At 45.8% G+C, this 12,277-nt stretch overlaps 2 non-coding genes and 5 pseudogenes across 2 annotated transcripts; all 7 read right to left on the reverse strand.

Annotated features, from left to right (window-relative positions):
* Nucleotides 1-46: 46 nt before the first annotated feature.
* On the reverse strand, nucleotides 47-159 carry LOC138613617 (U5 spliceosomal RNA). The gene has a single exon (XR_011309755.1). It is a non-coding gene; the product is annotated as a U5 spliceosomal RNA (small nuclear RNA).
* A 309-nt stretch (nucleotides 160-468) lies between these two features.
* Nucleotides 469-643, reverse strand: LOC138613972 (U2 spliceosomal RNA; annotated as a pseudogene).
* A 5,378-nt stretch (nucleotides 644-6,021) lies between these two features.
* On the reverse strand, nucleotides 6,022-6,136 carry LOC138613990 (U2 spliceosomal RNA; annotated as a pseudogene).
* A 215-nt stretch (nucleotides 6,137-6,351) lies between these two features.
* Nucleotides 6,352-6,464, reverse strand: LOC138613619 (U5 spliceosomal RNA). Its single transcript, XR_011309757.1, has one exon. It is a non-coding gene; the product is annotated as a U5 spliceosomal RNA (small nuclear RNA).
* Nucleotides 6,465-6,773: 309 nt separating this feature from the next.
* On the reverse strand, nucleotides 6,774-6,950 carry LOC138613969 (U2 spliceosomal RNA; annotated as a pseudogene).
* Nucleotides 6,951-7,325: 375 nt separating this feature from the next.
* LOC138613367 (uncharacterized) lies at nucleotides 7,326-9,287 on the reverse strand (annotated as a pseudogene).
* Nucleotides 9,288-11,912: 2,625 nt separating this feature from the next.
* Nucleotides 11,913-12,070, reverse strand: LOC138613991 (U2 spliceosomal RNA; annotated as a pseudogene).
* Between the last annotated feature and the right edge of the window lie 207 nt (nucleotides 12,071-12,277).

Genomic DNA, 12,277 nt, shown 5'->3' on the forward strand with positions numbered 1-12,277 from the left:
TAGTTTTTGTTGCTTGCTTGCTTGCTTTCCACAAAAGACAGAGGCTCGGCCAAACGGCTAAGCCTGCCAAAAATAGCTTTAACTCAATAGTGTTCCTCTCCACGGAAGTCTTTAGTAAAAGGCGAAAGACTTGTGCGTTTTGAAGAGAAACCCGAGTAGGTACAGGCTTCTCCTCGGGAGCAGCCCAGCACAGGCGTCGCCCCAGCCACTACACTCACGGTGAGTCTCACCACTTGGCTCGTCGCGGACTGGGCCGCTTCCACCCCAGCCCTGCCCACATTTGCCACAGGCTTTATCCGACGGAAAATTCAGAGAAATGAAGGCCTGGCTGTCAGATGCGGGCTACGAAACATGTATCAGGGTCTTGCAGGCCCTCTGTGACATTCCAGGAAGAAACAAAGGGGATCTGCGGGGCACAAAATCACTGCGCTGCACTGCACTGAGGAGTTGTTTTTGCACAAGGCAGGAGAAGGTTGCACCGTTCCCGGTGGCACTGCAATACCGGGTCGATGCGTGGAGTGAACGGAGCAAGCCCCTCTTTCAGCTCCCGGTGTCAAAAATCCGTTTAATATTTCGTCCCCGTATAGAGGACATATCAGATATTAAACTGATAAGAACAGATATGTGCACTTTTTAAAACCATTCGTTCGTCACTTATTTGTTTTATAGTATTACAGACAGTTTAAAATTTAAAGGCATATGATAAAAGTTTTTACTTCTTCAAGTGTCTTTTAAAAATCATTTAAAAGGGAGTGCATTGGTTAAAATGCTTAATGTCCTCTGTTGTGCAGGAGCGCAGTGAGCCCCTACCAATAAGAACTCATTCTGTTCTCCCAAACAGAATGATCTCTCGGTTCCTGTCCTGGTGCTCAGAGGAGACCCTCACCCTGCTGCTCCTTCCCACCTGCCTCTCCCGGAGGGTCAGGCCGCCGCTGCTTTGAACTTTTCCCGTGTGGCTCCGGCTCCTTCATCCGAATGGGCACAGAGGCGATTCTTCTTTGTGGTTGTGTCCTAGGCCTGCCGCCTGCAGCTCCGGCCGTTCTGACCGTCGCTGCTGCCATCTGGATCACAGCCACGGGGGGGATCTGCTTGTGCTTCCTTACCAGCAAGTTCCTGGAGGTCCATGTGGCGTCTTTGATGGCGGCTAGAGTGAGCCATTGTTGCGCAAAGTCCTTTGCTTTCTGCTGCATCTGGCTCACTCCGTACAAGACGAGCTGTGGTGTGAGGACCTCCCTTGCTGGTAAGCACGGGAATTGCAAGGAGCCGGCTGTTGCCCACTGTTCTACGGCAGCGCTGCACTCCCAGAGCAGGTGCCTCACCGACTCAGGCGCGCCACAACCAGGTCGGGGGCAGGTTGAGGACGTCGCCATGCCTCGGGAGTGCATTACGGACCTGACTGGGAGGATCTCATGGGCCACCATCCATGACAGGTCCCGGAGTCTGTTTGGGAGAACAGGATGGTTCACGTTGCGCCAAACTGTGGAGGGCTCGCCGAATGCAAGCCCGCGCACTGGACTCACTGGCTCTCGCTCCTGCACAACAGAGATAAGAGAGCGGTGGTTAGTTAAAACATGCAACTCCTCCTGTTCAAGGTTAAAGTGTCTTAAAAACTTAGGGATAAAAGAGTAGGCAGTTGGTAAGTTAAAAGACACAGGAACTTTAAGATCTGGTGTTAAAATCTTTAGTTTTCTGAGGTATGACCCCATCCAGAACCGTGTCATTGCCGTGGTTAGTGGGTTTCTGGATGGGGTTGTGGCCGCGCTCAATGCCAGGGTGGTGTATCGGCTTCCTAGAACCAGGTGAAGATCGGGCACTCCTTTTCCTCCTTTCTCTTTTGGCTTCTTCATGATGTCCCTCCTCAAGCGCTCCCACTTGGACCCCCACAGAAAATAAAAGATGGCTCGTTCCAGGTCTAAAATCACTTTTTTAGAAGGGATAAAAACAGAACTGATCAATAAAAGCAAAGGTAAAATCACTGCTTTAATGATTAAAACCTTTCCTTCTATGGTCAGTCTTCGTGAAGTCCAGTACCCCAGTCTTTGTTTAACTTTCCCTATCTTGTCCTGCCAATTGGTTTCCCCTCCTCCCTCTCTGTCAAATTTGACCCCAAGTATTTTTTGGTCGGTCTGGGTCACAGTCAGGGGGAGTCCAGATGTCTCAGTCGCTGTCCATGGTCCATAAAATTGGGCTTGGGTTTTGTGTCTGTTTAGTCTCGATCCAGAGGCCCGTCCAAACCAGTCAGTCAAGTCCAGCGTCCTGTTGACGGATAAAAGGTCAGTGCATAAAATGTTTATGTCGTCCATATAAAAAACACATTTAGTGGTAAGTCCCCCGCTCCCCGGTACTCCCACCCCTCTGATTCGTTGGTCCCTTCTCAAGATCTGTGCCAACGGTTCGATGCAGATAACATAGAGGAGGGCAGATAACGGACAACCCTGACGGACACCGCAGTTTATTTCCACTGCTTTTGTCAGATGCCCATTAACCACAAATTTGCTGGTAATGTCCCGGTACAGCAATCCCACCCAAGCTATAAACCTTTCAGGGAACCCCATTTTTGGCAGCACCTTGAAGAGGTACTGGTGCGAGACCCGATCAAAGGCTTTTTCAAAATCTAAATTCAAGACTACTAGCCGGATGTTTCTGTCTCTCGCAAAACAGATGGTGTCTCGGATCAGTACGAGGCTGTCTGTGATCTTCCTCCCCGGGATGGCACAGGCTTGATCCGGGTGAATCAGCCCTTCTAAAAACACAGACATGCGCGATGCTAAAAGCTTACTAAAAAGTTTACAGTCAATGTTTAAAAGAGTGATAGGTCTCCAGTTTTTTAAGTCCGTCTTGTCTTTGTCTTTAAAAAGTAGAGTCACTATCCCTAATCTAAAACTGTCAGGAAGTCGGTCAAGTTTTTCAAAATCCATAAAAACAGCAAGTAGGTCAGGTGCTAAAATATCCCAGAAGGTCAGGTAAAATTCCAAGGGAAGCCCATCCTCTCCAGGAGACTTCCCTTTCTTAAAACCCTTAATACAGTTGTTTATTTCTAAAAGCGTAAAATCTTGGGATAAAAGCACACTGTCGTCTATCTTGCGTTCGATGAATTTTAAAACTTCTTTCATTGTGTCATTTTTTATGTTTTTTTCTTTGTACAGTTGTTCGTAAAAGTTTTGCACAGTTTCATTTATTTCTTTTGTTGTTTCAGCAGTGCGTTCGTTTTCTCTTTTTAGTTTAACTATAGTTTTATCCTTACTCATTATTTTCTTAAAAAAATATCTTGTGCACTTTTCTCCTTCTTCTAGTTCCCGTTCTTTACTCCTTAAAATGACACCTTTGCTCTTGATTTCTGCTAAAACCGACATCTCTTGTTTTACTTGTTTAATTTCTTCATTAAAATCCATTCCTTGTTGGTTTAGTTTAAAATACCGTTGTAGTCGCTTTTGCAGTCCCAATATGCGTCTGTTTTCCCTATCTTTCTTTCTCTTCCCTGCCTGCCTAAAGAAAGTCTGGGTCCTTCCCTTCGCCATTTCCCACCAGTGTGCACGTGTATCGTATAAGTCTTGAAGGGTCTGCCACTCTTGGTACTGCTCCCTATACTGCCTAACTAACTCCCTATCCTCTAAAAGGGAGCAGTTGAGTTTCCACAGACCCTTTCCTGATGTCACACCAGAAGAGAGTGAGAGGGTGCACGAGAGCATGACGTGATCGGAAAAGAAAACAGGAGTTAATCTAGCATCGGTAGGTGGGCAATCTCGTGATAAAACGTAATCTATGCGAGAGGCTTTGGTACCATCACCACTGAACCAGGTGAAGCCCTCCTCTCTGGGATGCATGACTTTAAAACAGTCCAGTACTTTAAAATCCCTGCATATGCCCTCTAATAAAACCGATGTTTTGTCTACTTTAAAATCCTCTCCTGCTCCCTTCCTATCATTTCTGCTTAAAACACAATTAAAATCCCCTCCTACAACTAAAGGTTCCCTACCTAGCATGTGGGACTGCAAGTCTTGTAAAAGGTCATACCTGTCATTCTTGTCGTTAAAGCCATAAATATTTAAAACATTAAAATCTCTACCCATAAAAGTCAGATGTGCTAAAAGTGCCCTACCATCTCTCACCACAGTGCTGCCCTTCACCAAGACTAGAGGATTTTTGATTAAAATGGCCACTCCATCGTTTTTGTTTTCGTTTGACCCGCTCCATATTGATGTTTGTGCCCATAGCTCCTTCCAATCTCTGTAGTTGTTTAAAAACGGTAGGCCACACTCCTGTATTAAAAACACATCAGACTTAAAAGAGTTAAGAAAGGATAAAACCATTTGGGCTCTAACTTTCGACTTCACACTTCTCACATTGATGGTTGAGAAGGTGATAGCCATAAGTATGGTTAAAAACAACAGGTAAGACATTTTAAAAGACTAAAATTAAAAGGCAGTTAAATGTCTTGTGAATGAGGCTCTTCTTTCACTCTTACGGGTGAAGAGTGACTGGGTCGAGCTTCATTTCCCTTTCGGACTCTGGGTGGTGGCCTTTCTTGCAATCTTTTATTAAATTTGGAGTCCTTAGGGGTTGATTGCAGAGCTATGGTAAGAAATGAGACCTCATTTGGTGAATTGGAGGGGAAGACTCTGGGCTCCTCCACAGGTGAACTGTCTGAGGAGTTCCCAGCTCTTCCCCTCTTCTCTGAGACTACAGGAGACTCAGAGGACAATTCAGATAAAGGCCTCTTAGCCTGCTGGGCCTGTGGGAGGGGGGCATCTTCACTATCACTCTGACTCGGTGGGTCTGAGTCAGAGGTAGCTCCGCCTTCTGCCTGCACTGCACCCTCTCCTTCGCCACTCTCAGCTTGGGGGGCAGTTGCAGGCCCCTCCCCCTCTCCCTCCTCACCTGGTCTTTCTCCTCCAATCACAGGATTTGGAGGGAGATTTGAATTTTCAGTCCTAGGCTCTTCCAAACGCTCCTCAAACATTTGTACCGGTCCGCCATTTTCCTTCTCCTTCCCTGTGACTTTTGCTGCTTTCAATTTGTTGGCAAAAGACTTTGGGCAATCTCTGAAGAGGTGATTTGTTTCACCACAGAGGTTGCACTTTCTGCCATTGGTACATTCCTCGAAGGTATGCCCAATTTCTCTGCATTTACCACAAATTGTCTGCTTACACGCTTCCGCAAGGTGCCCTTGCTCACCACACTTGCGGCAGAGCTTGGGCTGACCTTGATAGTGAATGTAGCCCCTGTTATTTCCCAGGACTATCATGGATGGCAGATGTTTCAGGCCTTGGAAGCCCTGGGGGTCCTGCCATTGCTGGACAGGGACCCTCCAGGCACAATTCCAGATGCCATCCTCATCTCTCACCTTCATAGCCTGGCCTTTAACAGTGCAATATCTGCCCAGCCATATACAAATGTCTTCTGCACTAACTGTTTCATTGAACATTCTGACAATGACTGTTTTAGAGGCATTGTCAGTCAGTTTCTCAACATTAAATGCAGAAAACTGGGGTTTTACATTTTCAAAGCGGTTCCAAAATTCAAGCAGCAATGGGGCAGAGCGGAAGCTCACATCAAAACCCTTGTTCAGTGGTAAACTGACGATACAATTCAAGTCGTCTGGGGAAAAATTCAACGCTTTCTGAATTAATTTCCGGGAGAAGTCAAGTCTAGACATTTATAAAGGCTCTCCATCTTTTTCCTTAAAAACAAACCGAACGCTGTGGTGCCTCCGCATGCCGGCATGGGGAGCCGACATGGTGGAGGCACCACGCACTAAAACACTTAAAACCTAAAACACGATGAATAAATAACTAAAATAAGTAAAAAGGGTAAAAGGCAAGTAAAAGAGAGAAAAAGGGAGTAAAAGCAAGTAAAAGCTGGAAAAGCAAGTAAAAGCAGTACTTACCTTGGTTGTTCTGGTCAGGCAGTTATCACCGCCAAAAACGGTGGTAACCTGCACTTCTGGAACAATATATTCCTGTGTGAAACCTACGAGCAATATCCTCCCGTGCACTAGCAGAAGCAATGCCACAAACAGGCAAGAGCTCCCACTAGCCAGCGGAGGCGATCGCTGTCTCACCAAGAGGCAGAACAGTGGAGGATCTGATAAGAACAGATACTACACTTGATCTTAGCCAAAAGGCCGAGAAGCGATGCCGCAGACTGTTTGCCGCTCGAGCCCACCTCCTGGAACGGCCCTCCCTCGTCGTGGTGCGGAAATTCTTATCGGCCGTAACGAACGACGGCTGCTGCCCAGCAATTCCGGCCACGCCCGACCTTGGCTCCGGGCCCTGACCCTCGAATGCCTAGGATAGTTTTTGTTGCTTGCTTGCTTGCTTGCTTGCTTGCTTTCCACAAAAGACAGAGGCTCGGCCAAACGGCTAAGCCTGCCAAAAATAGCTTTAACTCAATAGTGTTCCTCTCCACGGAAGTCTTTAGTAAAAGGCGAAAGACTTGTGCGTTTTGAAGAGAAACCCGAGTAGGTACAGGCTTCTCCTCGGGAGCAGCCCAGCACAGGCGTCGCCCCAGCCACTACACTCACGGTGAGTCTCACCACTTGGCTCGTCACGGACTGGGCCGCTTCCACCCCAGCCCTGCCCACATTTGCCACAGGCTTTATCCGACGGAAAATTCAGAGAAATGAAGGCCTGGCTGTCAGATGCGGGCTACGAAACATGTATCAGGGTCTTGCAGGCCCTCTGTGACATTCCAGGAAGAAACAAAGGGGATCTGCGGGGCACAAAATCACTGCGCTGCGCTGCACTGAGGAGTTGTTTTTGCACAAGGCAGGAGAAGGTTGCACCGTTCCCGGTGGCACTGCAATACCGGGTCGATGCGTGGAGTGAACGGAGCAAGCCCCTCTTTCAGCTCCCGGTGTCAAAAATCCGTTTAATATTTCGTCCCCGTATAGAGGACATATCAGATATTAAACTGATAAGAACAGATTTATTTCTTTCGAAAAAATGTATTGACACTTATTTCAGACATTTTTTCGTAAAAACTTCAACACACATTTTTGACCTTCAAAATACAACACTGCCTCATGTACCCACTTGGTTTGAATTAAAGCAAATTATTTTTTAAAAGACAACACCGAAATGGTTAAAAGAAGTTACATCATACATAAAATCCATTGATCAATAAATATGTGCAGTTTTTACAACCATTCGTTCATCACTTATTTGTTTTATGGTATAACAGACAGATTAAAATTTAAAGGCATACAATAAAAGTTTTTACTTTTTCAAGTGTCTTTTTGAAATCATTTAAAAGGGAGTGCATTGGTTAAAATGCTTAATGTCCTCTGTTGTGCAGGAGCCCAGTGAGCCCCTACCAATAAGAACTCATTCTGTTCTCCCAAACAGAATGATCTCTCGGTTCCTGTCCTGGTGCTCAGAGGAGACCCTCACCCTGCTGCTCCTTCCCGCCTGCCTCTCCCGGAGGGTCAGGCCGCCGCTGCTTTGCACTTTTCCCGTGTGGCTCCGGCTCCTTCATCCGAATGGGCACAGAGGCGATTCTTCTTTGTGGCTGTGTCCTAGGCCCACTGCCTGCAGCTCTGGCCATTCTGACCGTCGCTGCTGCCATCTGGATCACAGCCACGGGGGGGATCTGCTTGTGCTTCCTTACCAGCAAGTTCCTGGAGGTCCATGTGGCGTCTTTGAAGGCGGCTAGAGTGAGCCACTGTTGCGCATAGTCCTTTGCTTTGTGCTGCATCTGGCTCACTCCGTACAAGACGAGCTGTGGTGTGAGGACCTCCCTTGCTGGTAAGCACGGGAATTGCAAGGAGCCGGCTGTTGCCCACTGTTCTACGGCAGCGCTGCACTCCCAGAGCAGGTGCCTCACCGACTCAGGCGCGCCACAACCAGGTCGGGGGCAGGTTGAGGATGTCGCCATGCCCCGGGAGTGCATTACGGACCTGACTGGGAGGATCTCGTGGGCCACCATCCATGACAGGTCCCGGAGTCTGTTTGGGAGAACAGGATGGTTCACGTTGCGCCAAACTGTGGAGGGCTCGCCGAATGCAAGCCCGTGCCCTGGACTCACTGGCTCTCGCTCCTGCACAACAGAGATAAGAGAGCGGTGGTTAGTTAAAACATGCAACTCCTCCTGTTCAAGGTTAAAATGTCTTAAAAACTTAGGGAAAAAAGAGTAGGCAGTTGGTAAGTTAAAAGACACAGGAACTTTAAGATCTGGTGTTAAAATCTTCAGTTTTCTGAGATATGACCCCATCCAGAACCGTGTCATTGCCGTGGTTAATGGGTTTCTGGATGGGGTTGTGGCCGTGCTCAATGCCAGAGTGGTGTATCAGCTTCCTAAGACCAGGTGAAGATCGGGCACTCCTTTTCCTCCTTTCTCTTTTGGCTTTTTCATGGTGTCCCTCCTCAGCCGCTCCCACTTGGACCCCCACAGAAAATAAAAGATGGCTCGTTCCAGGTCTAAAATCACTTTTCTAGAAGGGATAAAAACAGAACAGATCAATAAAAGCAAAGGTAAAATCACTGCTTTTGTCACGGTTCAATGTTCCCAAAAAGGTGAGGACCCAGATGCAGATATAAATGATTTAATGAAACAAAAATCCAATTGAAGAGTCAACAAAAACAGGCAAAACCACAAGGAGCCGGGTAATCAAAATCCAAAATCCAAAAATCCAAAACGAGATATCAGCAAACACAGGAAGACATGCATACGGTTATCACAGACAGAGACAAAGACAATGTGCCAGCATAGAGACAGGGGAGCACAAAGACTAAATAAGCTTCGGAGGTAAGGCTAATCAGACACAGGTGAGACAATCAAGGGCAGGTGAAAACAATCAGGGCAGGGCACATAATCAAACAAGCGGGAAACACAAAGGCAGGAAGTGGACCAACACGAGAGACAAGGTGACAAAGTAAAACAGGAAATGATCTAATCAAAAATACACAAGTTAACCGAACATGGAATACACTAAACACAAAACTAAACAATGAGAACTCATGACAGGGAGACAAAGTGACAAGGTACAACAAGGAATCATAACTGAACACCGAAATACAAGACAAAAACATAACTAAACTAGAATGACTCATGACAGCTTTAATGATTAAAACCTTTCCTTCTATGGTCAGTCTTCGTGAAGTCCAGTATCCCAGTCTTTGCTTAACTTTCCCTATCTTGTCCTGCCAATTGGTTTCCCCTCCTCCCTCTCTATCAAATTTGACCCCAAGTATTTTTTGGTCGGTCTGGGTCACAGTCAGGTGGAGTCCAGATGTCTCAGTCGCTGTCCATGGTCCATAAAATTGGGCTTGGGTTTTGTGGCTGTTTAGTCTCGATCAGAGACCGTTTGTTGGTAATGTCCCAGTACAGCAATCCCACCCAAGCTAAAAACCTTTCAGGGAACCCCATTTTTGGCAGTACCTTGAAGAGGTACTGGTGCGAGACCCGATCAAAGGCTTTTTCAAAATCTAAATTTAAGACTACTAGCCGGATGTTTCTGACTCTCGCAAAACAGATGGTGTCTCGGATCAGTACGAGGCTGTCTGTGATCTTCCTCCCCGGGATGGCACAGGCTTGAGCCGGGTGAATCAGCCCTTCTAAAAACACAGACATGCGCGATGCTAAAAGCTTACTAAAAAGTTTACAGTTAGAGTGATAGGTCTCCAGTTTCTTAAGTCCGTTTTGTACAGCAAGTAGGTCGGGTGCTAAAATATCCCAGAAGGTCAAGTAAAATTCCAAGGGAAGCCCATCCTCTCCCGGAGACTTCCCTTTCTTAAAACCCTTAATACAGTAATTTAGTTCTAAAAATTTAAAATTTTGGGATAAAAGCACACTGTTGTCTATCTTGCGTTCGATGAATTTTAAAACTCCTTTCATTGTGTCATTTTTTATGTTTTTTTCTTTGTACAGTTCGTAAAAGTTTTCCACAGTTTCATTTATTTCTTTTGTTGTTTCAGCAGTGCATTCATTTTCTCTTTTTAGTTTAACTATAGTTTTATCCTTACTCATTATTTTCTTAAAAAAATATCTTGTGCACTTTTCTCCTTCTTCTAATCCCCGTTCTTTACTCCTTAAAATGACACCTTTGCTGTTGATTTCTGCTAAAACTGACATCTCTTGTTTTACTTGTTTAATTTCTTCATTAAAATCCATTCCTTGTTGGTTTAGTTTAAAATACCGTTGAAGTCGCTTTTGCAGTCCCAACATGCGTCTGTTTTCCCTATCTTTCTTTCTCTTCCCTGCCTGCCTAAAGAAAGTCTGGGTCCTTCCCTTCGCCATTTCCCACCAGTGTGCACGCGTATCGTATAAGTCTTGTATGGTCTGCCACTCTTGGTACTGCTCCCTATACTGCCTAACTAACTCCCTATTCTCTAAAAGGGAGCAGTTGAGTTTCCACAGACCCTTTCCTGATGTCACACCAGAAGAGAGTGAGAGCGTGCATGAGAGCATGACGTGATCGGAAAAGAAAACAGGAGTTAATCTAGCATCGGTAGGTGGGCAATCTCGTGATAAAACGTAATCTATGTGAGAGGCTTTGGTACCTTCACCACTGAACCACGTGAAGCCCTCCTCTCTGGGATGCATGACTTTAAAACAGTCCAGTAATTTAAAATCCCTGCATATGCACTTTAATAAAACCGATGTTTTGTCCACTTTAAAATCCTCCCCTGCTCCCTTCCTATCATTTCTGCTTAGAATACAATTAAAATCCCCTCCGACAACTAAAGGTTCCCTACCTAGCATGTGGGACTGGTTAAAAACAACAGGTAAGACTAAAGGTAAAAGACTAAAATTAAAAGGCAGTTATATGTCTTGTAAATGAGGCTCTTCTTTCACTCTTACAGGTGAAGAGTGACTGGGTCGATATTTGAATTTTCAGCCCTAGGCTCTTCAAAAAACTACTCAAACATTTGTACCGCCATTTTCCTTCTCCTTCCCTGTGACTTTTGCTGCTTTCAATTTGTTGGCAAAAGACTTTGGGCAATCTCTGAAGAGGTGATTTGTTTCTCCACAGAGGTTGCACTTTCTGCCATTGGTACATTCCTCGAATTTCTCTGCATTTACCACAAACTGTCTGCTTAATACGCTTCCGCAAGGTGCCCTTGCTCACCACACTTGCGGCAGAGCTTGGGCTGACCTTGATAGTGAATGTAGCCCCTGTTATTTCCCAGGACTATCATGGATGGCAGATGTTTCAGGCCTTGGAAGCCCTGGGGGTCCTGCCATTGCTGGACAGGGACCCTCCAGGCACAATTCCAGATGCCATCCTCATCTCTCACCTTCATAGCCTGGCCTTTAACAGTGCAATATCTGCCCAGCCATATACAAATGTCTTCTGCACTAACTGTTTCATTGAACTTTCTGATAATGACCGTTTTAGAGGCATTGTCAGTCAGTTTCTCAACATTAAATGCAGAAAACTGGGATTTTACATTTTTAAAGCGGTTCCAAAATTCAAGCAGTAATGGGGCAGAGCGAAAGCTCACATCAAAACCCTTGTTCAGTGGTAAACTGACAATACAATTTAAGTCATCTGGGGAAAAATTCAGTGCTTTCTGAATTAGTTTCCGGGAGAAGTCAAGTCTAGACATTTTTAACGGCTCTCCATCTTTTTCCTTAAAAAGCAACCGAACGCTGTGGTGCCTCAGCATGCCGGCATGGGGAGCTGACATGGTGGAGGCACCACACACTAAAACGCTTAAAACCTAAAACACAATGAATAAATAACTAAAATAAATAGAAAAGGTAAAAGGCAAGTAAAAGAGGGTAAAAGGGAGTAATAGCAAGTAAAAGCAGGAAAAAGCAAGTAAAAGCAGTACTTACCTTGGTGGTTCAGGTCAGGCAATTATCTCTGGCAAAAACGGTGGTAAACCGCACTTCTGGAACAATATATTCCTGTGTGAAACCTATGCTACTACGAGGCAGTTGTTCTGAATTTCACAAGGAAAAGGTATAATATCCTCCCGAGCACTAGCAGAAGCAATGCCACAAACAAGCAAGAGCTCCCACTAGCTAGCGGGGGCGATCGCTGTCTCACCAAGAGGCAGAACAATGGAGCATCTGATAAGAACAGATACTACACTTGATCTTAGCCAAAAGGCCGAGAAGCGATGCCGCAGACTGTTTGCTAGAGATGTTTCGGTCCTGAACAATTCGTTCAAAATGAACGAATCTTTTCAGTGAACGGAATGATCCGTTCACTTCCATGCATCAAATTCGTTCCTTTTGTTCACTTGGCTCCACTCGCGGCTCCCCAGTGCCTCCCTTCTTCTTTTAGAAAACCAGACTGACAGATGTTAGCACGAGCCAATTGCCTTTT

This window comes from Semicossyphus pulcher, unplaced genomic scaffold, assembly GCF_022749685.1.
Source record: "Semicossyphus pulcher isolate SPU_LCO1_2020_fin unplaced genomic scaffold, fSemPul1.0.p SCAF_8, whole genome shotgun sequence".
In the NCBI taxonomy this organism is placed as follows: Eukaryota; Metazoa; Chordata; class Actinopteri; order Labriformes; family Labridae; genus Semicossyphus; species Semicossyphus pulcher.